Source organism: Schistocerca piceifrons, chromosome 10, assembly GCF_021461385.2.
Source record: "Schistocerca piceifrons isolate TAMUIC-IGC-003096 chromosome 10, iqSchPice1.1, whole genome shotgun sequence".
In the NCBI taxonomy this organism is placed as follows: Eukaryota; Metazoa; Arthropoda; class Insecta; order Orthoptera; family Acrididae; genus Schistocerca; species Schistocerca piceifrons.
Window position 1 is genome coordinate 120554111 of NC_060147.1, and position 26942 is coordinate 120581052.

The following is a 26942-nucleotide window of genomic DNA, read 5'->3' on the forward strand; positions in this document are numbered from 1 at the left end:
GCGTACTGGGCACAAATTCTAGAATACGTGAGAAATATATCAACAGAAGATGTATCAATGAGGACAATATCAGGGTTTTTAATAATTTATTAAAAAACTCACTGGGGTTTAGACAAACTCAACACTGTGGATGTGAAATTAGAGTCTCTTTAACTTATTAGAAACGTAACTATGAAATTGCATTCCCTCTTAAGAAAACTAAAATAAAAAGCAAGCCTAGTACTTGGGTAACACGGGATACGGAAATCTGGAGAGCAGCGACTTAGAAAGCTAAGTAAATCAGCCAGGCTAAATCCAGCTCTGAAACAGAATGTCACCTGTTACAGAAAATTGTACGAGAAAGCCATTAATGCAGCAAAAAAGTTACATAATGACTCATACATCAGTAGAAGCAAGGGTAACAAGAAAATGAAATCATTTTGGAATGTGATAAATACAACTGTAGGCAGAAGTAAAGTAAGGGACAGCAGCTTTGTTATTAAAAGTGAAGGCAAAACTATAAGTGATCCTTTATGTATTGCCAATATAGTCAACCTTCATTAGACAAGTATTGTACAAAGCCTCATAAAAAGTCAAAGATTAAACATATCTCCAGAAATCCTAAAACTATTGAAACATCCCCTTTGAACAATTATACATGACTGTGCTTAAACTGACACACAATATTTTGTTAGCGCAACGCATTCTGACTTTCAAAATTCCCTACAAAAGAATGGCCCTGACTAACATTAAACTATATCTTCCAGAAATCACTTACCTCATAAAAATCTTCGCTACTCAAGCTACTGCAATACAGCGAGCGCCACTACTGCCAGATAAATAAAAGATTCAAACTACTGAAGGCACTAACTACTGATAGGGATAGTTAGCAAATGAAAGATATTAATAGAGAACAAACAATGTATTTACCTTGATATCATCATATATAAATATAGCAGTTCATGACAAATTTCAAAACTCCGCCATCTCTCTCCCCACATCCACCACTGCTGGCGGCTCACCTCCAACTGCGCAACACTACGCGCTGTTCACAGCCAGCTGCCTAACACTAAAGCCACAGACTGCACACAGCACAGCCAGTGATTTTCATATTGAGCGCTACGTAACGTTGCCAATAAGAAAACATAAACAGCCTACTTACATAGAGAAAACATAAACAGCCTACTTACACTATGTTCTTATACCCTGTAAGTGTACAAGAAGTACAGAATGCAATCAACAAACTAAAAAATAAATTGTCTTGTGGCACTGATAGGATTCCAGATAAAGTACTTAAACACAGCATAAATATTGCTCGTCCCCTTGTAGGCATAATTAATGCCTTTTTCAGCACTGGCACTTTCCCTAAAGAACTAAAGCTGTCAATAATTAAACCATTATATAAAAATGGTGATTGTCATGATGTAAAAAAACTCCAGACCCATACCCTTGATATCCCGCTTCTCAATAGTTATTGAAAGAGTAATGCATGAAAGACTCTCCGCTTTCCTGAACACAAGTAGAATATTGGTCAGTGAGCAAAATGGCTTCAGAAAAAATAGGTCAAATGAAACAGCTGTATATAATTTCCTGAAACTCTGAAACTTCTACTGATCTCTATAGATCATAACGAAGTGAATGGTGGGGTGTTTTTAGATTTATGAAAGGCATTTGATGTTATTGATCATGGATTATTGCTTGAGAAACTATATTGCTATGGTGTTCGTGATACTGTTCACAGTTGGTTTAAATCATACCTGTCAGACAGATACCGGAAAGTAGAAATAGTTCACGAAGGAACCTCTTACTTTTCTGAATATAAGAAAGTTAGTAATGGACTGCCATAAGGTTCTGTGCTGGGACCCCTCTTGTTCTTGATTTTCGTAAATGATCTACCAAAATGTTTAACACTAGCTAATGCTGTATTGTATGCAGATGATACAAGTCTTTTTTATTGAAGCTCAAAATGAGACTGACTTCCAACACAAAGTAGATATAACAAAAGAAGAAGCAGGAAAATGGTTTAGAGATAACTGTTTATTTGTAAATGAGAAAAAAACAGTATGGATGAATTTCAGCCATGTATCGAATAAAGTAAAGCCCAATATAGTTTTGAAACTTGATGAACAGAAGATTCTACAAACTTCAAACACAACATTTTTAGGTATCTGGTTAGACGAACATCTAAAGTGGGATAAACATATTGAACTGCTCAATAAAAAGCTAAGTAAATGCTGCTATATACTCAGAATGATGGAAAACTGCTGCAGTGAAAAAACAGTAAATGTGCTTATGCTCTTATGTATAGTCTATTGACGTATGATGTCTAATTTTGGGGTAATTCAAGTCTGGCAAACCAGTCGTACATTATTCAAAAACGAGCATTAAGAATAATGAAAGGGGCTGCACCAAGAGAGCCCTGCAGGGATAATTTCAAAGAATTTCAAATAATGTCGCTTCCATCTTTATATATCTACGAAAGTATCTGCTTTTTCAAATCTCACCCCCAATTTTCTTCTATAAATAGTGAGTGCCATGACTACCCAACAAGACACAGGAATGATTTCCACAGAGAAACACAAAACAGCCCAGTATCACAAAAGTGCAATATATCACCCCAAAATCCTTTTTAGTGCTCTTCCCTTAAGCATCAAAAAGATAGAAAAGTTTTACATTTTTAAAAATGAACTTAAAAATGTTACACTAAAAACAGTACATGGATTTTCAAAACATAGTGATATAGTGGTCAATGATAACGATAATTCATATTTGCACAAATGTATGAAAATAGTCTGCCTGTACACACTATAATTAATTAATTAATTATTATTTGTCCTGTTATTCTCTACTAGAGTGGTCAATGATAATGATAAGTCATATCTGAAAAACAAATGTATGAAATAGTATGCACTATAAATAATTAATTAATGTTTGTTTTGTTATTATCTACTATACGCTGCATGAGATATACAGGGTGGTCCATTGATCGTGACCGGGCCAAATATCTCACGAAATAAGCATCAAACGAAAAATCTACAAAGAACGAAACTTGTCTAGCTTGAAGGGGGAAACCAGATGGCGCTATGGCTCACCCGCTAGATGGCGCTGCCGTAGGTCAAACGGATATCAACTGCGTTTTTTAAATAGGAACCCCCATTTTTTATTACATATTCGTGTAGTACGTAAAGAAATATGAATGTTTTAGCTGGACCACTTTTTTCGCTTTGTGATAGATGGCGCTGTAAGAGTCACAAACATATGGTAACAGGTAGGTTTTTTAAATTAAAATACAGAACGTAGGTACGTTTGAACATTTTATTTCGGTTGTTCCAATGTGATACATGTACCTTTGTGAACTTATCATTTCTGAGAATGCATGCTGTTACAGCGTGATTTCCTGTAAATACCACATTAATGCAATAAATGCTCAAAATGATGTCCATCAACCTCAATGCATTTGGCAATACATGTAATGACAAGCCTCTCAACAGCGAGTAGTTCGCCTTCTGTAATGTTCGCACATGCACTGACAGTGCACTGACGCACGTTGTCAGGCGTTGTCGGTGGATCATGATAGCAAATATCCTTCAACTTTCCCCACAGAAAGAAATCCAGGGACGTCAGATCCGGTAAACGTGCAGGCCATGGTATGGTGCTTCGACGACCAATCCACCTGTCATGAAATATGCTATTCGATACTGCTTCAAATGCACGCGAGCTATGTGCCGGACATCCATCATGTTGGGAGTACATCGCCATTCTATCATGCAGTGAAACATCTTGTAGCAACATCGGTAGAACATTACGTAGGAAATCAGCATATGCTGCACCATTTAGATTGCCATCGATAAAATGGGGGCCAATTATCCTTCGTCACATAATGCTGCACCATACATTAACCCGGTAAGGTCGCTGATGTAGCACTTACCGCAGCCATCGTGGATTTTCCGTTGCCCAATAGTGCATATTATGCCGGTTTACGTTACCGCTGTTGTTGAATGACGCTTCGTCGCTAAATAGAACGCGTGCGAAGAATCTGTCATCGTCCCGTAATTTCTCTTGTGTTCAATGGCAGAACTGTACACGACGTTCAAAGTCGTTGCCATGTAATTCCTGGTGCAGAGAAATATGGTACGGGTGCAATCGATGTTGATGCAGCAAACAACGACATTTTTGAGATTTCCGATTCTCGCACAATTTGTCTGCTACTGATGTGCGGTTTAGCCGCGACAGCAGCTAAAACACCTACTTGGCCATCATTATTTGATGCAGGTCGTGGTTGACGTTTCACATGTGGCTGAACACTTCCTGTTTCCTTAAATAACGTAACTATCCGGCGAACGGCCCGGACACTTGGATGGTGTCGTCCAGAATACCGAGCAGCATACATAGCACACGCCCGTTGGGCGTTTTGATCACAATAGCCATACATCAACACGATATCGACCTTTTCCGCAATTGGTAAACGGTCCAATTTAACACGGGTAATGTATCACGAAGCAAATACCGTCCACACTGGCGGAATGTTACGTGATACCACGTATTTATACGTTTGCAACTATTACAGCGTCTCCTATCACAAAGCAAAAAAAGTGGTCCAACTAAAACATGCATATTTCAATACGTACTACACGGACATGTAATGAACAATGAGGGTTCCTATTTAAAAAACGCAGTTGATATCCATTTGACCTACGGCAGCGCCATCTACCGGGTCAACCATAGCGCCATCTGGTTTTCTCCTTCAAGCTAGACAAGCTTCGTTCTTTGTAGTTTTTTCGTTTGAAGCTTATTTCGTGAGATATTTGGCCCGGTCACGATCAGTGGATACCCTGTATATTTATATATGTTTTACCACCGTAGGCCTATGTTATTAATTTACTGTATAATTACAAACTCACATAATGTAACATGACAACTCCTATATCATTGTATATGATAAAATGGATGTTCAATGAATGAATGAATGGGTATAATCATCAGTGAAGGTAACTAGTTTTTCCATCAAAAGAAACAGGTTTTACAGGGCCAAGCACATCACTGTATCAGTTAAAGTTGTCCTCTGTCTTGAAGACTGAATATGTGGTAATCGTGTTTGTTCACCCGTTATGCAGATCTGACATTCATTTGCAGTTCCCTAAAACTTTACTTTGCCCAGTCCATCTGTTAGATAATGAAGTTTATTTATATTCTGGGTTCAGAAGTGCTATGTGTTTGTCAGAAGTCTACATCACTGTACATCTTAGTGTGTGTACACACGATTGAATCTGTTCTGTGAGCTGCAGCTATAGCTATCACCCTCTCGAATTGAACCCGCTGAATTTTTAAAAACATGCAGCTTCCAGCCATTTATAGTTTACACACTGATTATTTAGTAAACCTGACACTAGAAGAGCACCTTTTATTTTTAATTTGAAATTCCAGTCCACAAACTATGCTTTCAACATAAATTTCTCCAACCTTTATTCTTATTTGATTCTCCAGTTCGTTCACATACATGAAAGAACAGATCAATTAACTAAATATCATGTCACCCTCAAATCTAGAAACCATTCCACTTTGCCACCTGGAAAACTTCCAATAACTGAGAAAGAAAAATTATTTTCGTTTCTCTTTATTTTTTTGGAGAGATTTAGCTAAATCTACAGAACTGTACTTCACGCTTTTGTGACAGTCTAACTTCGTATTTTGCCCTAATCATGCCATTGTTTCCCACATCTGTAACACACATATATTGGGTTGGTACTTAAGTTTGTTGCGTTTTTCTGTATGTTTAATAAACGCAACAGGTGCACATACACACCCTACTGATCCATAATATATTCTCCTTCACTATTTACAACAGTCTGTAAATGCTGATATAACTTTTCGATTCCATGACTGTAGAAATCGAGTGGTTTTTTGAGGCGAAGAACTCGTCGAGCAATGTTAGGAGCAACTTTTGCATCCAGGAAGGATTTGCTTGAAGTTTGTTCGATAGGGAGCAGGAAAGGTGAAAACTGAGGGTGCAAGATCAGTTGAATAAGGTGAGTGCAGGACGACCTCCCAACCGAACATTAGTATAGAGTTTTTGGACAGTCTAGCAGAATGTGCGCGGGCGTTATCGTGGAGTAACATCAATTTACGCAGTCTTCCTGGTCGTTGTTCTCGAATTGCGTCCACAAGATGTCTCAGTTATTGACAATAAATATCAGCAGTGATGGTTACATCTCGGGGAAGCAATTTGTAGTACACCACACCATCGCTGTTCAACTAGATGCATAATATTATGGATGCGTGCAAGCTTTTATATGGGCAGTTGCTGCTTTGTTTTGGGGGCAACCATTCTTTCCTTTCCTTATGATGTTAGCATAAAGACACCATTTCTCGTCACTTATAACGATACAAGTTAGGAATGGTCAACGTTGCTTACGAGCAAATTGATCACGAGCAACCAGAACAGCACATATATTCACCAGCTGATTATTGCGTTTTTGGCTTCGAGCATGTGGTTTTGAACCTTCCCCATTGCATTCAAATGTCGCACGATGGTAGAATGATCACAGTTAATAACATTTGCCAGTTCTCGAGTATGCTGACGTCGATTATTGTGGATTAATGTGTTTAAACAATCTTTATCGAATCTCGACTGTCTTCCTGAATGTGCTGAATCACTAATGTCAAAATGATCCTTCTTAAAACGAGAAAACCATATTCGTGCCGTGATCTGTCTGATGGCATTATCCCGCAAATGCCTCCGCAGCTGTCATTCCTCTTGAACTCTAATAGAAGAATACTTCAGAAATGTTTAGATTTCACCACTAGGCACTCCATTTTCTAGTGTCCACACCTCCACTCATTATCTCTATATAACAAAATGACAATACATGAACTCATATAGCAACAGTGAACTACAAAGTAAAAAATGACAACTCCTAGCATACGCAATATCAACACGCAAAACAGAAGCATTATGTTTAGATTAGATTAGATTAGTTTTTCGTTCCACAGATCTGTGCTGAGGAGATCCTCGTGGATGTGGAACATGTCAATTTTTTTTAAAAGCTGAAATAACAATACTAATAGTATCAATACATCATTTGTTTCTATTAAAAAATTCGTCAATGGAGTAGAAGGAGTGGGCCACTAGTAAGTCTTTCAGGCTCCTTTTAAACTGATCTTTATTTGTAACTAAATTTTTTATGTTTGCTGACAAATTATTGAAGATGAGTGTACCCGAGTAGTGGACCCCTTTTTGAACTAAAGTAAGTGGAAGTCCTTGTGCATATCATTTTTGTTCCTGGTATTGTATGTATGAACTGAGCTGTTTGTTGGAAAAAGAGATATATTATTTAGGACAAATTTCATTAAGGAGTAAATATACTGAGGGGCAGTAGTTAGTATACCTAGTTCTTTGAAGAGGTTTCTACAGGATGTCCGTGAATTTACTCCACAAATAATACGTATTAGACGCTTTTGGACTCTGAAAACTTTTGTTTGAGTTGAAGAGTTACCCCAAAATATTACACCATATGACATTATGGAATGAAAGTATGCAAGCTTTTTCATTTTTATGTCACCTATGTCTGCTAACACTCGAATTGCAAATACAGATTTGTTAAGGCGTTTCTGAAGTTCTGTGGTGTGCTCCTCCTAACTGAATTTTTTATCAAGTTGTGATTCATACTTTATGCATATGCTGGGTGGGAACCTCTTACATGTTCTGAATTGGATGTAGTGAGTCTTTTCGAAGTTTAATGTCAGTGAGTTGGCTTTAAACCATTTATTAATATCCATGAAAATATCATTAGTAGATCTTTCTAGAACTACACTCGACATACTATTTATTGCAATACTTGTGTCATCTGCAAACAAAACGAACTCTGCTTCTGGCAGTGTAACTGGTGAGAAATCATTAATGTACACAAGAAAAAGCAATGGCCCTAAGATGGATCCTTGTGGGACACCACATGTAATTTCTTCCCATTTTGACGATGACTGATGACTTAATTCACTAGCCCCTTGCACTGACACCCTTTGTTTCCTGTTAGCGAGGTATGACTTGAACTATTTTGCAGCACTGCCCGTGACACCATAGAATTCTAATTTATTTAAAAGGATGTTGTGGTTCACACAATCGAATGCCTTTGACAAATCACAGAAAATACCTGCTGCTTGTAACTTGTTATTTAATGAGTTAAGTACATTTTCACTGTAGGTGTAAGTAGCCTTCTCGATATCAGAACCCTTCAGAAATCCAAACTGTGTTCTTAATAATATGTTATTTGTGGTCAGATGGTTGAGAAGCTGCCTGTACATTACCTTTTCTAAAATTTTTGAGAATGCTGGCAAAAGTGAAATCGGCCTGTAGTTTGATGGTATCTCTTTATCCCTTTTCTTGAATAGAGGCTGAACATGTGCATATTTTAGCCAATCCGGAAATGTCCCAGTCATAATTGAATGGTTCCACAAGTAACTTAGAATTGTACTGAACTCACAGGAACATGCCTTAATTAACTTTGTTGATATTTCATCTTAACCACTAGAATGCTTTGTTTTTAAAGATTGTATTATGGAAGTTATTTCTTTTGGTGAATTGAGTGACATATTCATGTACCTGAAGCTATTTGTAAAGACTAGTTTCAGATATTCAAGGACATTATTTACTGATCCTGACAATTCCATTCTATCAGTAACGGATATAATGTACTTGTTAAATAGATTTGTCACACTATGCCCATCGGTTACTAATGTGTCATCTACCCTTAGTGCTATTTGGTCCTTTCTGGTTCTACCAGTCTCCTCTTTCACTATATCCCATATTGTTTTTATTTTGTTCCCTGACTTTGCTATCTTCTTCTCATAGTTCATTTGTTTAGATGTCTGAATTACTTTTTTAAATATTTTGCAGTATTCCTTGTATTTAGCTAAATCATCAGCATTGGAGTTATTCTTGGTTGACAAATACATTTTCCTTTTCATCTTACAGGAAATCTTTATTCCTTGTGTAATCCATGGTTTTATTATAGACTTCTGTTTAATTTCAGTAACTTTTAGAGGAAAACAGTTTTCAAACATGGTACTGACATTGTTCATGAATGTGTTATATTTTTCATTCATGTCATGAGCACTATAAACATCTTTCCAGTTCATATCTTTCAGCAGTTTTCTAAAACACTCAATTTTTGGTTGATTGACTATTCTCCTGTACTCAGATTTAGCAGTCTTGATAATCTGCTTAGAATTTACATCTAAAACAAGGAGCTGCATGTCATGATCGGATAGTCCATTTATTACAGGTTTTATTATATGATTTTGTTCCTTTGATTTGTCTATAAAAATGTTATCAATGGCTGTCCTTGAGGATTTAGTGATCCTAGTTGGGAAGTTTGCAGTGTGAGTTAGACTGAAAGATAACATTACTAACTGCAGTAAATGTTTACTGGAAGATTGCATTAGAAAAATCTGTATTAAAGTCACCAGCAATCAAACTTTCTTTGTGTCTTCCTGTTAAATAACCCAAAAGAGCTTCTAGACAAAGCTTTGGCTGCATCATACATACCTTGAGACTTCGTCGTTTCTGAACACTTCCTGTTACCTTGCTGTCAGATACTGTTGATGATGGCAATTCATTTACCGTCCCGTTGTTACCTTTAGAATATGAAGTTTTGCTTCTTTGTCTAGTAATCTACCCTTAAAAAATTCAGTTTCAATTGTTCACTTGAACTACTTCGGATTCTGGTGAAATTGTTAGTCAGAAACCGCATACTATATCAGTTTCTCCAATATTATCATACAATCCTTCAGATGATCCATTAACTTATGAAACTTCAAAAACTCATTAAACTTTTAAGGTATTTCTTAATAAAAGCCATACCTTTTGGCGCAAAGGTTTGAATTGATGAATTCCCTATCGTTGGTGTACTCCAAGCAACTTTGTGAAATCCTTTGGACTACTTGTGACTTACACTTCTTATCGGTTTTGCTAAGTTCTCCCAGAAGAGTTTTCTTCTGTGCACACTACACAGCTGTGTCGGCCATGTCCATGTATGACTTTCCCACAAAACTCTCTTCCAGCTCACTTAGAAGTGTTTCAGTCCTAAGTTTTCAGTTGATAAAGTTCTTCCCATTAAACAACAGTATCTTGTATTTCTTCTCCTCTTGAGCTGTGACTCTAAATTAGGTTCTGGATTAGTTTTTTCCCACCTTTATTTGTTGTACACCTGGCACCTGGGCCCATAACCATTTGTTAAGAAATTACCAGTTATTTAGGATAAGTAATATCAACTTATTACTTCACACAATTTACTATTACACACAAAGGACAACAATGAAGACAAAATACAGTCAGAGTGAAGAAACACAGGAAAAAATTCACAAAAAAACAAAGAGAAAATAACTCAGAGCATTATTTTTACATTCTCATGCTTTCAACACACTTGGATGTCCTATTATGGTATTAGATAGGAAACTCCATGTCCAAGCAATAAAAAATGGCACCATTCAAGCAAGATATTCGACTATAGAACAGCCTGCCACCACAAATAAAAAACATAGCCTTGATTTTAGAAATCTGAAATCTTTAACTGATCACTGTTTTTGGGCTGTGTGAATTTTTGGCCCATATGTGTACAATGAAATATCAAACCAGCTGCAGGTTCATGAATGATTTTTATAAAATTAATAATCAATGTGAATGAGACTTTTCTACGATCTGCAGCTGTCTCCATATTGTTGTCTTTGTCCATGTTTGTAATGTATAGTAACACTCTTTTTGGACTCCTTCAGCTATGATTTAGGTTACTTGTCAACTCAGATTATACAATCTGGGGCCTCCCAAAATAGTCATTTTAACAACCCTGGACATTTGCTGTCGTTTAGATTATGGAATCCCCGTCTTGCTACTGTTATGAAATGTAGCGGTATTACCGAGAGGGAATTTTTCACTTGATGTGGCTAATAACTATATGACATTGTTTGTCATCTAGCTTGATATATATAAAAGGCTGTAAAGAAATGAATTTTAGGTCATGGTTTACATTAGAGGTGGCAAAAAAAAAAAAAAAAAAAAAAAACGTAACTGATAGAAATAACTGGTTATTGAGAAGTAACAGTTTCTGTGATAACTGCTCATCTGATACTAGCAGTTACTTAAATAACAGTGTTTCGTGCCACCTGTTTACAGAAGATTATGCTATGCTTTCACGCCAACTAATCTGAGATCTGGCTATTATGGAGAGGGATAGGTCATCTGGAATTAACTGAGACTATGCACCATCTGGTGATACACCTATGTATTACTGCGTGCACACTCACTACTTTCAGCACAAAAATTAAATAAAGTTAATGTCAGAGTGGTTGCTGATAGAAGCAACCTTAAAGGTATTTCACATGTACTAGAGTTCCCTTGAGTCATTAGTTTGGTAGTACAAATAGTTACCATAAAGAATTGGAGCGACTATGGAAATAACTGTCGGAGGTTGTTATTTTTCTCTAGCCGTTATCGTTATTCTCTCACAGTTCTCGTTCTCTGACAGTTAACAGGCTACCACTAGAGGTAACCTGGTGGTATTTCCAGAGAGAATAGTTACTGGAGTGGACAAAATATTTTCGTACTGCTAAGGAAATAACTGCTTGCCAGCGGGGGTTCCAGAGAGTTGACAAATAACGGGATTCTATTCTCTCCATTTCGTTTAGATTCTGAAACAGTTGACACTCTCTTTCTGGTCTTCGGTTGTGTTAGAGGGTATTGTTAATGTTTTTTAGGGTTTTACAAGTATTGAGTATTGTAGGTGATCTAAAAATGGAAAATAGTTGAGTAGCTTCTCAAAGTATACAATATCTCCAACGCCTACGGCACCATTATGATGAAAAAATGTATGTAATTAGTGTATCTTATCAACTTGAGTAGAAAAAAACTTGTGTAATTTCATAAAACTTGTCTTTGTGCCTTTCCTAAGAGAAAAATGAGTTTTCTCAATTTGTACATATCCACTGCAAATGGACTTTTTTATTTATTTAATTTTTGGACACTGACTTTGAATCATTTACCACATAGTATTAAGCATATCAGTTTTATACAGGGAAATTGTACAATGGAATATTTACACTTCCCACACAAGTATGGCAAATTAACCATTTGATCGAAGCATAGATGGAATAAATACAGGTATGCTTACAACAATAGTCATATCAGAATCTTTGTCAGGAGTATTCAAATAAAAGTATAGCTTTCCTTATATTAGGGCCGACTTGTACTTGGGCATTCTACATTAATTTTTTTGAATAATATATGCTTTTTTTGTTTTCAAAGAGGTCAAGGGACTTCATTTTGGCCCTTCATTTTATGTGCTCATCTGTTGTTGTTGTGATCTTCAGTACTGAGACTGGTTTGATGCAGCTCTCCATGCTACTCTATCCTGTGCAAGATCCTTCATCTCCCAGTACCTACTGCAACCTACATCCTTCTGAATCTGCTTAGTGTATTCATCTGTTGGTCTCCCTCTACGATTTTTACCCTCCACGCTGCCCTCCAATGCTAAATTTGTGATCCCTTGATGCCTCAAAACATGTCCTACCAACCGATCCCTTCTTCTAGACAAGCTGTGCCACAAACTTCTCTTCTCCCCAATCCTATTCGATACCTCCTCATTAGTTATGTGATCTACCCACCTTATCTTCAGCATTCTTCTGTAGCACCACATTTCGAAAGCTTCTATTCTCTTCTTGTCCAAACTATTTATCGTCCATGTTTCACTTCCATACATGGCTACACTCCATACAAATACTTTCAGAAACGACTTCCTGACACTTAAATCTATACTCGATGTTAACAAATTTCTCTTCTTCAGAAACGCTTTCCTTGCCATTGCCAGTCTACATTTTATATCCTCTCTACTTCGACCATCATCAGTTATTTTACTCCCTAAATAGCAAAACTCCTTTACTACTTTAAGTGTCTCATTTCCTATTCTAATCCCCTCAGCATCACCCGATTTAATTTGACTACATTCCATTATCCTCGTTTTGCTTTTGTTGATGTTCATCTTATATCCTCCTTTCAAGACACTGTCCATTCCGTTCAACTGCTCTTCCAAGTCCTTTGCTGTCTGACAGAATTACAATGTCATCGGCGAACCTCAAAGTTTTTACTTCTTCTCCAAGAATTTTAATACTTACTCCGAATTTTTCTTTTGTTTCCTTTACTGCTTGCTCAATATACAGATTGAATAACATCAGGGAGAGGCTACAACCCTGTCTCACTACTTTCCCAACCACTGCTTCCCTTTCATGCCCCTCGACTCTTATTAACTGCCATCTGGTTTCTGTACAAATTGTAAATAGCCTTTCGCTCCTTGTATTTTACCCCTGCCACCTTCAGAGTTTGAAAGAGAGTATTCCAGTTAACGTTGTCAAAAGCTTTCTCTGCGTCTACAAATGCTAGAAACGTAGATTTGCCTTTCCTTAATCTTTCTTCTAAGATAAGTCGTAAGGTCAGTATTGCCTCACGTGTTCCAGTATTTCTACGGAATCCAAACTGATCTTCCCCGAGGTCGGCTTCTACTAGTTTTTCCATTCGTCTGTAAAGAATTCGTGTTAGTATTTTGCAGCTGTGGCTTATTAAACTGATAGTTCGGTAATTCTCACATCTGTCAACACCTGCTTTTTTTGGGATTGGAATTATTATATTCTTCTTGAAGTCTGTGGGTATTTCGCCTGTCTCATACATCTTGCTCAGCAGATGGTAGAGTTTTGTCATGACTGGCTCTCCCAAGGCCATCAGTAGTTCTAATGGAATGTTGTCTACTCCCGGGGCCTTGTTTTGACTCAGGTCTTTCAGTGCTCTGTCAGAGTCTTCACGCAGTATCTTATCTCCCATTTCATCTTCATCTACATCCTCTTCCATTTCCATAATATTGTCCTCAAGTACATCGCCCTTGTATAAACCCTCTATATACTCCTTCCACCTTTCTGCCTTCCCTTCTTTGCTTAGAACTGGGTTGCCATCTGAGCTCTTGATATTCATACAAGTGGTTCTCTTCTCTCCAAAGGTCTCTTTAATTTTCCTGTAGGCAGTATCTATCTTACCCCTAGTGAGACAAGCATCTACATCCTTACATTTGTCCTCTAGCCATCCCTGCTTAGCCATTTTGCACTTCCTGTCGATCTCATTTTTGAGACGTTTGTATTCCTTTTTGCCTGCTTCATTTACTGCATTTTTGTATTTTCTCCTTTCATCAATTAAATTCAATATTTCTTCTGTTACTCAAGGATTTCTATTAGCCCTCGTCTTTTTACCTATTTGATCCTCTGCTGCCTTCACTACTTCATCCCTCAGAGCTACCCATTCTTCTTCTACTGTATTTCCTTCCCCCATTCCTGTCAATTGTTCCCTTATGCTCTCCCTGAAACTCTGTACAACCTCTGGTTCTTTCAGTTTATCCAGGTCCCATCTCCTTAAATTCCCACCTTTTTGCAGTTTCTTCAGTTTCAATCTGCAGTTCATAACCAATAGATTGTGGTCAGAATCCACATCCGCCCCTGGAAAAGTCTTACAATTTAAAACCTGGTTCCTAAATCTCTGTCTTACCATTATATAATCTATCTGATACCTTTTAGTATCTCCAGGGTTGTTCCAGGTATACAACCTTCTTTTATGATTCTTGAACCAAGTGTTAGCTATGATTAAGTTATGCTCTGTGCAAAATTCTACAAGGCGGCTTCCTCTTTCATTTCTTCCCCCCAATCCATATTCACCTACTATGTTTCCTTCTCTCCCTTTTCCTACTGACGAATTCCAGTCACCCATGACTATTAAATTTTCGTCTCCCTTCACTACCTGAATAATTTCTTTTATCTCGTCATACATTTCATCAATTTCTTCATCTTCTGCAGAAACCACACTGCAAGCAGCAGCACCAGTGCATGATGGAAGTGGCAATTGGTTGGGGGTATGGAGGATACTGGGGCAGGGAGGGAGGTTGGGGAGGGGGGAGGGAGGTGGGGAGGGGGGAGAAGTATCAGAAATGGAGAGAAATAAAATGTTTGGGTGTGTAGGTGGAATAACAGCTGTGTAGTGCTAGAACGGGAGCAGGGAAGGGGCAGGATGGGTGAGGACAGTGACTAATGAAGGTTGAGGCCAGGAGGGTTATGGGAGTGTAGGATGTATTGCGGGGAAAGTTCCCACCTGCGCAATTCTGAAAAGCTGGTGTTGGTAGGAAGGATCTATATGGCACAGGCTGCGAAGCAGTCATTGAAATGAGGAATATCATATTTGGGAGTGTGTTCAGTAACAGAGGGGTCCACTTGTTGCTTGGTCACAGTTTGTCGGGGGCCATTCGTGTGGACAGACAGCTTGTTGCTTCTCATGCCTATATAGAATGCAGCACAGTGGTTGCAGTTTAGCTTGTAAATCACATGACTGCTTTCACAGGTAGCCCTGCCTTTGATGAGATAGATGGCGATGGTGACTGAACTGGAGTAGATGGTGGCAGGAGAATGTATGGGACATGTAGGTGTATTACAGAGGTATGAGCCATGAGGTAAGGGACTGGGAGCAGGGGTTGTATAAGGATGAGTACATTGTGTAGGTTCGGTGGATGGTGGATGGTGGAATACCACTGTGGGAGGGGTGGGAAGGATAGTGGGCAGGATATTTCTCATTTCAGGCCGTGACAAGAGGTAATCAAAACCCTGGCAGAGAATGTAATTCAGTTTCTCCAGTCCTGGGTGGTACTGAGTTGTGAGGGGCGCAGTCCTCTGTGGCCAAACAGCGGGACTTTGGCAGGTGGTGGGAGACTGAAAGATAAGGCACGGGAGATTTGTTTTTGTACAAGTTTGGGAGGATAATTACGGTCAGTGAAGGCTTCAGTGAGATGTTTCGAGGGGGACTGCTCGTAACTGCAGATGAGACGACCACGTGGGGCTAGGCTGTACGGAAGGGACTTGTTGGTATGGAATGGGTGGCAGCTGTCGGAGGTATTGCTGGTGGTTAGCAGTTTTGATATGGACAGAGGTACTGGTATAACCATCTTTGAGGTGGAGGGCAACATCTAGGAAGGTGGCTTGTTCGGTTGGGAAGGACCAGGTGAAGCAAATGGGGGAGAAGTAGTTGAGGTTCTGGAGGAATGTGGATAGGGTGTCCTCATCTTTGATCCAGATAGCAAAGATGTCATCAATGAATCTGAACCAGGCGAGGGATTTAGGATTCTCCATTTTTAGGAACGGTTCCTTTATATGGCCCATGAATAGTTTGGCATTAGACAGTGCAATGAGGGTGCCCATAGCCGACCCCAGATTTGTTTGTAGGTAATGCCTTCAAAGGAGAAGTAGTAGTGGGTGAGGGTATAGTTGGTCACGGCAACTAGGAAGGAGGTTGTTGGTTTGGAATCTGTCAATCTTTGGGAAAGGTAGTGTTCAATAGCAGTAAGGCCATGGGCATTAGGAACGTTAGTGTACAGGGAGGTGGCATCAATAATGACGAGTAGGGCACTTTGTGGTAAAGGGTCAGGAACTGTGGAGAGTCGGTGGAGGAAATGGTTGGTATCTTTTATATAGGAAGGTAGGTTAGCGGTAATAGATTGAAGATGTTGGTCTATGAGAGCAGCAATTCTCTCAGTAACCGGCCACAATGGGGCGTCTTGTGTGATTTGGTTTATGGACTTTAGGAATCACGTAGAAGGTAGGAGTTAGTGGAGTGGGAGAGGTGAGCAGAGGGTTGGACTCCAGGGAGGGGTTCTGAGGTGGGCCTAAGGATTTGAGTAGTGACTGGAGATACTGCTGGATTACTGGAATGGGGTCACTGTGGCAAGGTTTGTAGGTAGAAGTATCTAACAGCTGGCAGAGTCCTACTGCCAGGTTATCATTGCGGTTAAAAACAGCAGTGGTGGAGCCTTTGTCGACAGGTAGGATTATAAGGTCAGGATCAGTTTTTAGGTGGTGGACTGCAGCTCTTTCTCCAGATGTAAGGTTAGGATGCATGGTGAGGGATCTGGGGAATGATGGTGAGGTAACTGTTTATGCCATGCTCCGGCGGTTTCCGGTGATTAAGGGTGTCAGTGTGGTACTGGTGTGCAAGACTCACAATCCCTCTTGGCTATTGGAGCTGCTCCGCCGATCTTCTTTTCAGGATAGCCGGCTGTGATCTCCTGCACAACTTCTTCGAAGACAAGATGCTACTTTGGAGGAAATTTGTTATACTTTTAAAATAACTCCGTACACTCGAGAATATTTTGAACTCAATCTCACTGTATTTTCATCACACACGACAATTTTCATACAGCTAAAGCATTTTTCGTAAGCTCGGAACCTTCCGGTCCGTCAGAAACTACCACATTCATTTTTTCCATAAATACAGTCTACAAATCTCTCAGAGTTTAATAAGACAACAGTCCGGACCTTACAAAAGTAAGAGAAAGAATGAATAAGTAATCGTCCCTTCTCTTCTTTCAACAACATTCAAATGTTCACACATAATGTTTGACGTCGCACGGAGTACGGCGCGTTTATTCCTTGAGGTGGACGCGTAACTCAGGCGGGCTCGGCGACTACCTGGCCGCGCCGATCATCCGTCCTGCGGGCGCGCACACACACACACACACACACACACACACACACACACACACACAATTGTCGTGCAGTAGACACAGTTCTGCTTCACCACACTCATCTCTAAAATAACGCGTGTTCAAGACGGAGGAAATACGAGGGTCTCTAGAATTTACCCCGAAATTCTCGAGGCACTACAAAGCCTTCCAGAATGCTGGAAGTTAGCAAAGTATATTATTAAATTGTCATTCCTTCAAAACCCCCATCAATTTAATAATTTCCATACCTACCCGTAAAATCCCCAGCATTTGACACAGTATATTGAAATGTGCACTCCTGGCTGCTTTTGGTAAAATATCTGCCATTTGTTCCTTAGAGTTAATGCATAGAATATTCAGATGGCCTCACCCCGTATAAAGAACAACACCCGTCCTATCACACTTCGTGGTGTCTGATGAACACTCACCGTCGAGGACAACATACTGGGTTCTATTACTTAAGAAGTTTTCGAGCCATTCACATATCTGTGAAATTATTCGATATGCTCGTAGTTTCGTTAACAGTCTACATTGTCAAATGCTTTCTAGAAATATGGAATCTGCCTGTTGCCCCTCATACATATTCCTCAGTATGTCACATGAGGAAAGGGCAAGCTGAGTTTCGCACTAATGATGCTTCCTAAAACCATGTTGATTCGTCGACGTTAGCTGCTCAGCCTCAAGTAAGTCTATTATAATCGAATTGAGAATGTGTTCAGGGAGCCTGCAGCAAACAGAAGTTTGGGATATTGGTCTGTAATTTTGTGGATCCGTTTCTTTACCTTTCTATGTACTGGAATCATCTACGCTTTTTTCCAGTCGCCTGGAACTTTGCGTTGGGCGAGGGATTTACTACAAATGCAGGTAAGGGGCTAATGACGTAGAACACTCTTTGTAAAATCCAAAACCTGTAGCAATATTAATATACCGAAGAAAAACGCAGCGATCTTATGCACCATCCTAATACTTTGCGATCTCTGAATTTGCGGCCTGAGGCACCGTCAGACGACACTAGGGCCAGGGAGGACCACCCTCCCTTCGAAAAAGCACTCGCATTATCGTGCCTGTAGACTAGACTTGCTGTCTTTACGACACACGCTTACTTCGTGGCGCTCGCATTCCGCCAGTAGCAGGGTTATCGCCTGCTAGTTAGGCAGCCAGCTACACACGCCAGCTCATATCTACCTCAGCGCCACCTGTCTGTCAAAGCAGCGCGCATATAGCAGCGCCCGTCTCTCATCCTCTCTGCGAGCAAACTCAACATTTCTTCTTTTAAAATATGTAAAATTAAATCAATACTTTTTTGTTTACTGCGAATATTACTTTTTGAAGCACTGTAAACATTTTCTTTGTTTAATTACAAAGAGTGGGGATAATATGAAAAATGTTCTCAAACATAATTTTGAACGTCGAATGTGGAGTATATATACGAGATTTGGAAGACTTCCTAATACCAAACGCTGACTGGAAGTATCTTGCATGATGAGGGGCCCCGTAGTCTGCTGGTTGACAGAAACTGTTCCGTCAGTGGCGGCGCGCCTATTTGGTAAAACATCCACACCCCGGCTCCGTACGACTCATCGCCTGCCCCGGGTGGGTCCTGAACCCGTCCTAGAGAGAGGAGGCGTGTTTCAGCCCGAATTAATGGAGCGCTCTGTTAGTTCAGAGAGAGGTCTCCGTGCCGGCGCTGACGTACGGCGGGGTAGGAGGTCCACAAAACCTCGGGCGTGGTGGGGATGTTTTGCACTTTGCGAGGGCAATAAGGAATCAACTTTTACACTAGTACGGCCAGTGTAGCGGGCTTATCTTCAGACACTGCAACTCGATTGGAATTTTCGTAAGAATCCTTAGATGGTTCTGCAGAACTGTAATTTTCGTGTTTATTAGTGAAGGACTGCGCTGCTGTTATTACGCAAGCGGGCGCGCGACGTGCTTTGTACGGATGTAAAGAACAGCTGTTTTATGTTAGTAAGCCAACCATGTATGGGCAAAATCGCAGTTTAATCTTAGTTTCATCAAACAACGAAAAAATAAACATCCGTACCCAGTATCATTCTGGAAATATTCCTCAGGCTGTGGCTAAGCCATGTGGCTGCAATATCCTTTCTTCCAGGAGTGCCAGTTCTGCAAGGCTCGCAAATGAGCGTCTGTGAAGTTTGAAAGGTACGAGACGAGGCGGAATTAAAGCTGTGAGGACGGGTCGTGAGTCGTGCTTGGGTAGCTCATATGGTAGAGCACGCCGTGAGGCAAAGATCCCGAGTTCGAGTCTCGGTCCGGCACACAGTTTTAATCTGCCAAGAAGTGCCAGTAATAAAGTAAACTTTCATTACATCAGATTGTTGCTGCGTACAAGTGTTACTCCATAGTAATGGCCTATTCGAAGAAATAAACACCGCTTATTCGATTGCTAATTATCTCATGAAAGCTGCCTCATTGTGGGATTGTGCTTCTGGCTCGAAACCTGGGTCATTCTCTTGCAGGTATCGCAAATTTTTGTATGGCATGGGACCAGCCATGTGTAGCGTTCTAGGTATGAGATGCACACAGACGTATATCTCATTAAGGATATTATGAGTGCAGTTATCATGTTAGTTTGGTCGCAGAACGTGGTAGTGGCTGAGTGAGGTAGGCAAAATCCGCGAAATATGGAGCAATAAGTACTCTTAGGTAATACTAAATAATATGCACCGAAGCGCCAAAGAGACTGGTATTCAAATACAGGTTGAATACGGCGCTGCGAGCGGCAACGCCTATATAACACTCAGTTGCTGGATCGGTTACTGCTGCTACAATGACAGGTTATCAAGATGTAAGTGAGTTTGAACGTGGTGTTACAGTCGGCGCACGAGCTGTGGGACACAGCATCTCCGAACTAACGACGAAGTGAGGATGTTCCTGTACGACCATTTCACGAGTGTACCGTGAATATCAGGAATCCGACATCGCTGCTTCCGATCATGTAACGAAACATCATCGATATGGGCTTTCGGAGCTGAAAGCCCACTCGTGTATCCTTTATGACTGAACGATACAAAGATTTACACCTCGCCTGTGCCCTTCAACACTGACATTGGACTGTTGGTGACTGGAAACATGTTGCCTGGTCGGACGAGTCTCGATTGAAATTGTAATGAGCGGGTGGACGTGTACAGGTATGGAGACAACCTCATGAATACATGGAACTGTATACTTATATGGACATGTCCGGAAGAACAGACACCATTGATGACCTGCAGACGTCTAGAATGAAATTAGAATTGTATTAATACCTTGAGCTGCAGACGGGCGTTGATATGTAGCAACGGGGACTGGTGAAAATGTGTGCCCCGACCGGGATAGAGCGTCCTCCATGTAAGCAGGAGATCTCAGGTTCGAGTCCCGGTCGGGGCACACATTTTCACCTGTCCCTATTAATATATATCAAAGACCATCAGCAGCTGAAGGTATTAATATAACTCTAATTTCGTTCTAGACGACTGCACATCATCAATGGTGTCTGTTCTTTCGTACAACATCAACGCCCGTCAGCAGTTGAATGTACACTACTGGCCATTAAAATTGCTACACCAAGAACAAATGCAGATGATAAACGGGTATTCATTGGACAAATATTTTATACTAGAACTGACATGTGATTACATTTTCACGCAATTTGGGTGCATAGATCCTGAGAAATCAGTACCCAGAACAACCACCTCTGGCCGTAATAACGGCCTTGATACACCTGGGCATTGAGTCAAACAGAGCTTGGACGGCGTGTACAGGTACAGCTGCCCATGAGGTTTCAACACGATACCACAGTTCATCAAGAGTAGTGACTGGCGTATTGTGACGAACCAGACGTTTTCAATTGGTGAGAGATCTGGAGAATGTGCTGGCCAGGGCAGCAGTCGAACATTTTCTGTATCGAGAAAGGCCAGTATCCTGCTGAAATGTAGGATTTCGCAGGGATCGAATGAAGGGTAGAGCCACGGGTCGTAACACATCTGAAATGTAACGTCCACTGTTCAAAGTACGGTCAGTGCGAACAAGAGGTGACCGAGACGTTTAACCAATGTCACCCCATACCATCACGCCGGGTGATACGCCAATATGGCGATGAGGAATACACGCTTCAAATGTGCGTTCACCGCGTTGTCGCCAAACGCGGATGCGACCATCTTGATGCTGTAAACAGAACCTGGATTCATCCGAAAAAATGACGTTTTGCCATTCGTGCACCCAGGTTCGTCGTTGAGTACACCATCGCAGGTGCTACTGTCTGTGATGCAGCGTCAAGGGTAACCGCAGCCACGGTCTCCGAGCTAATAGTCCGTGCTGCTGCAAACGTCGTCGAACTGTTCGTGCGGATGGTTGTTGTCTTGCAAACGTCCCCATCTGTTGACTCAGGGATCGAGACGTGGCTGCACGATCCGTTACAGCCATGCGGATAAGATGCCTGTCATCTCGGCTGCTAGTGATACGAGGCCGTTGGGATCCAGCACGGCGTTCCGTATTACCCTCCTGAACCCACCGATTCCATATTCTGGTAACAGTCATTGGATCCTGACTAACGCGAGCAGCAATGTCGCGATACGATAAACCGCAACCGCATTCGCGATACGCTGCAATCCGACCTTTATCAAAGTCGGAAACGTGATGGTACGCATTTCTCCTCCTTACTCGAGGAATCACAATAACGTTTCACCAGGCAACGCCGGTCAACTGCTGTATGTGTGTAAGAAATCGGTTGGAAACTTTCCTCCCGTCAGCGCGTTGTAGGTGTCGCCCCCGGCGCCAACCTTGTGTGAATGCTCTGAAAAGCTAATAATTTGCGTATCACAGCATCTTCTTCCTGACGGTTAAATTTCGCGTCTGTAACACGTCATCTACGTGGTGTAGCAATTTTAATGGCCAGTAGTGTATTAAAATACATTATATATATTATTCGAGTCCATGGCACGTCGAGTTGCGGTACTTCCGCGTACTCCCGTGGGCTTTACACGATGTTAGGGAGGTGTGCCAGTTTCCTTGCCTCTTTAGTGTATATGACTTACGAACATTAGCATACATGAAAAAATCTTTTGATTGTATCACTTATGATGCAATTTAGTGGTGATAGAGTCTTCATCGTGTTTCATCCGTACTGTGGTGGATCGATGTGAATGATTGTAGTTGGCAGATACCTCAGTGTACTGCGGGATGTAGAACACTTAGTTCTCTCAGAAAAGGCTCTATCCTCTATGGCCTTTGAACTTCACCGTATTACTTAATATACTCGCTCATACAATTCTCACCCTGTTCCATCCATACTGGCATTAACGTTGCGTTTCGCGACATATTAAACTGCAGTAATACTCTCTTAAAATAATGCTCGAAATGCGCGGAAGTTGCTTTATTTCATTAGGTGTGTACTTTTCACTGCATATACGTAATATATTGTTTTCACAATACCTGCATACAGACTATATTTGCAGTTACTAACGAAAACGCGCTTATCGTGAAAAGGATTATACATACGAAGAATAAGCGAAATGTTTATGCGACATCACTGTAGAGAACCTTTCGGTTACTCATTTCTTAGATAAGAGAGGTTTTACCTTGTAGCCTATCTGAATTTTTTTTTCTTTGTGTCTCTATTGATTTTCGGCAAAGTGTAACTAACGAAAACGCACTGGGACATTAAAAACTGATATATTTAGTAAAGTTTGAATGACGGAACTGCGCAAGCATCGGACGAATGAAACAATAAACGCATTTTCACATGTACGGTAAAGTTCGTAAATCACAGTGTGTGTAGCTTTTCCTAATAGTGTTGGTTGCTCCGTATTTCGCGAACTTACGTTCGCCATACTTATCCGCTGTCACGCACCAAGACAGAAGTTCTTTACTTACAGCGTGAGACCAAGCGACATCTACGAACACAACAACGAGTGGGTGGCAGTCGGTCACGCAGGAAAGTCTGTCAGTAAAGAAATATATATATATATATATATATGACCTACCCAAACCATTGTTTCCCATTCGTGGTAGATGGCGCTGTAATCGACAAATATCTAGTGTGCCTGTTTTTGCATTTCAGACACAAACCATTTGATTCTACATTTCATTTACGATGTAAATGTAAACCTTTGTATTCAAAAGGTACATATTGATTTTCAGACGTTACTTGAGTGTGTTGTAAATGTGTATGGTGCAAATAAAAGACATTTCTGGCAAATAAGCTACTTTTATGGTAACGTACTTTTCTGTTTCCTGCGGGGTTGACTGTGATAAGTGCCCAAACGACGTGAATGCTTCGCCGGCCGCTACGGCCGAGCGGTTCTAGGCGCTTCAGTCTGGAACTGCGCGACCGCCACGGTCACAGGTTCGAATCCTGCCTCGGGCATGGATGTGTGTGATGTCCTTAGGATGGTTAGGTTTAAGGAGTTCTAGGGGACTGATGGATGACCTCAGATGTTAAGTCCCATAGTGCTCAGAGCTATTTGAAGCTGAATGCGTCACTTCGGTCGCCTCCCTCGAACCCCGCCAACAGGGTGACTGATTTAGATGTGCGTTTCCGCCTACCCGCTGTAAATCTCACGCTGGCCACTACGCGGAATACAAACCACAACCAGTGTAATAAGTTAAAATGCCCATGAGGTGGTAATGACAGGCTCACCTGCCACGGATACTCAACGAAATCGAGCATTCCAATGGTGAGCGGCACGGGTGCTCACCGATAGTAAGCATCCCCATGAGAACAAAATACTATTACATCAAAGATCTCGTTCCTGGATCACGTTAAACGTCGATTCTAACCAGACATTGAAACCGCTAACCATGTTACACTCTACAGTCCAATTTGGAACAGTCAAGTTGGTATCCAACTGCTTTCCAGGTTGTCTCCAGACGCACCTTCGCTAAGGCCGGTATTACACTATCAAATTTCTTTGTCAAATATCTTTGTCACAGATATTTGATGGTGTAATAGGGGTCTTTGTCAAATGTCGTCTAATACTTGATCAAATCTAGGGCCTCGCTGTAGGTTTGATCAAAGAAGTCGCTTGTGTTCTGTTCTCTGCAATGTGACGTGTTACCACTTGGAGCATTTGTGCACCGCCGCCGTCGGTGTCAGCCAGTTTGCCGTGGCATACGGAGCTCCATCGCAGTCTTTAACACTGGTAGCATGCCGCGACAGCGTGGACGTGAACCGTATGTGCAGTTGACGGACTTTGAGCGAGGGCGTATAGTGGGCATGCGGGAGGCCGGGTGGACGTACCGCCGAATTGCTCAACATGTGGGGCGTGAGGTCTCCACAGTACGTCGATGTTGTCGCCAGTGGTCGGCGGAAGGTGCACGTGCCCGTCGACCTGGGACCGGACCGCAGCGACGCACGGATGCACGCCAAGACCGTAGGATCCTACGCAGTGCCGTAGGGGACCGCACCGCCACTTCCCAGCAAATTAGGGACACTGTTGCTCCTGGGGTATCGGCGAGGACCATTCGCAACCGTCTCCATGAAGCTGGGCTACGGTCCCGCACACCGTTAGGCCGTCTTCCGCTCACGCCCCAACATCGTGCAGCCCGCCTCCAGTGGTGTCTCGACAGGCGTGAATGGAGGGACGAATGGAGACGTGTCGTCTTCAGCGATGAGAGTCGCTTCTGCCTTGGTGCCAATGATGGTCGTATGCGTGTTTGGCGCCGTGCAGGTGAGCGCCACAATCAGGACTGCATACGACCGAGGCACACAGGGCCAACACCCGGCATCATGGTGTGGGGAGCGATCTCCTACACTGGCCGTACACCACTGGTGATCGTCGAGGGGACACTGAATAGTGCACGGTACATCCAAACCGTCATCGAACCCATCGTTCTACCATTCCTAGACCGGCAAGGGAACTTGCTGTTCCAACAGGACAATGCACGTCCGCATGTATCCCGTGCCACCCAACGTGCTCTAGAAGGTGTAAGTCAACTACCCTGGCCAGCAAGATCTCCGGATCTGTCCCCCATTGAGCATGTTTGGGACTGGATGAAGCGTCGTCTCACGCGGTCTGCACGTCCAGCACGAACGCTGGTCCAACTGAGGCGCCAGGTGGAAATGGCATGGCAAGCCGTTCCACAGGACTACATCCAGCATCTCTACGATCGTCTCCATGGGAGAATAGCAGCCTGCATTGCTGCGAAAGGTGGATATACACTGTACTAGTGCCGACATTGTGCATGCTCTGTTGCCTGTGTCTATGTGTCTGTGGTTCTGTCAGTGTGATCATGTGATGTATCTGACCCCAGGAATGTGTCAATAAAGTTTCCCCTTCCTGGGACAATGAATTCACGGTGTTCTTATTTCAATTTCCAGGAGTATAGTTTTTCTTTTTTTCCAGTGCCAGTTAAACTTGAGAGTTAAAAAGGCTCAAAATAACCAGTTTCTGAAATTAGCGAGTTTCCGTTTCTGGTCCTGTTATCTCCTGTAGTAATCGTAGAAACCGGAGTAATATAGAAAAAATCTTGACTCAGTTTCAAGATACATAGAATCAACATGGAATAACCAAACCGAGCGGGGTGGCGCAGTGGTTAGACACTGGACTCGCATTCGGGAGGACGACGGTTCAATCCCGCGTCCGGCCATCCTGATTTAGGTTTTCCGTGATTTCCCTAAATCACTTCAGGCAAATGCCGGGATGGTTCCTCTGAAAGGGCACGGCCGACTTCCTTCCCCATCCTTCCCTAATCCGATGACACCGATGACCACGCTGTCTGGTCTCCTTCCCCAACACCAACCAACCAACCAACCAAATAACCAAATAAAAGAAAACTGTCTATCCACCGTTCGCTGCTTTTCACGAAAATTGGTAAGTGGTTGAATAAAAAAAGAGTGTACTCCTACTGATTCTAATTATTTGAAACTCTACTCAAAAATCATGTTGTAATCAAGGGTCATACCACTATTTGGACATTAGAAATGTCAGTGCTAAAGGGTGAAAAGTGAGGTTCAAGAACCCTATTTTTGTGTTAATTTGAACGTCTTCAAGGGCTACAAGCAAACAATGGGATATTATGAAGACACACGAATAAATTAATTTATCAGTTTTTTGTGGGTGTCTGGCGACGAAAGCGAGGAACTAGCGTACAGATGAGCTGGGGCAACTCTTCGACACTGCACGTACTCGCGTACCGTAAGGCAGGAGACACGGCAACAAGGACGCTATTGTCTCAGAAATGTTGTAGCAATTCTTTTGCCACGTGATTATTGCTTGTTGCTGTCGTCATTGTTGTTAAAATAACACTGATCGGTTTTCCCATTTTATACAATAACGCAATATATTAAACAAATGGAAATTTTACGAGTAAGAATTGAGATCCACGAGATCCAAAAATGTTAGCACTGCTGCTATGGCTGATTGATATTTTAATTTTTGTCTGCTTGATGTAAGAAAT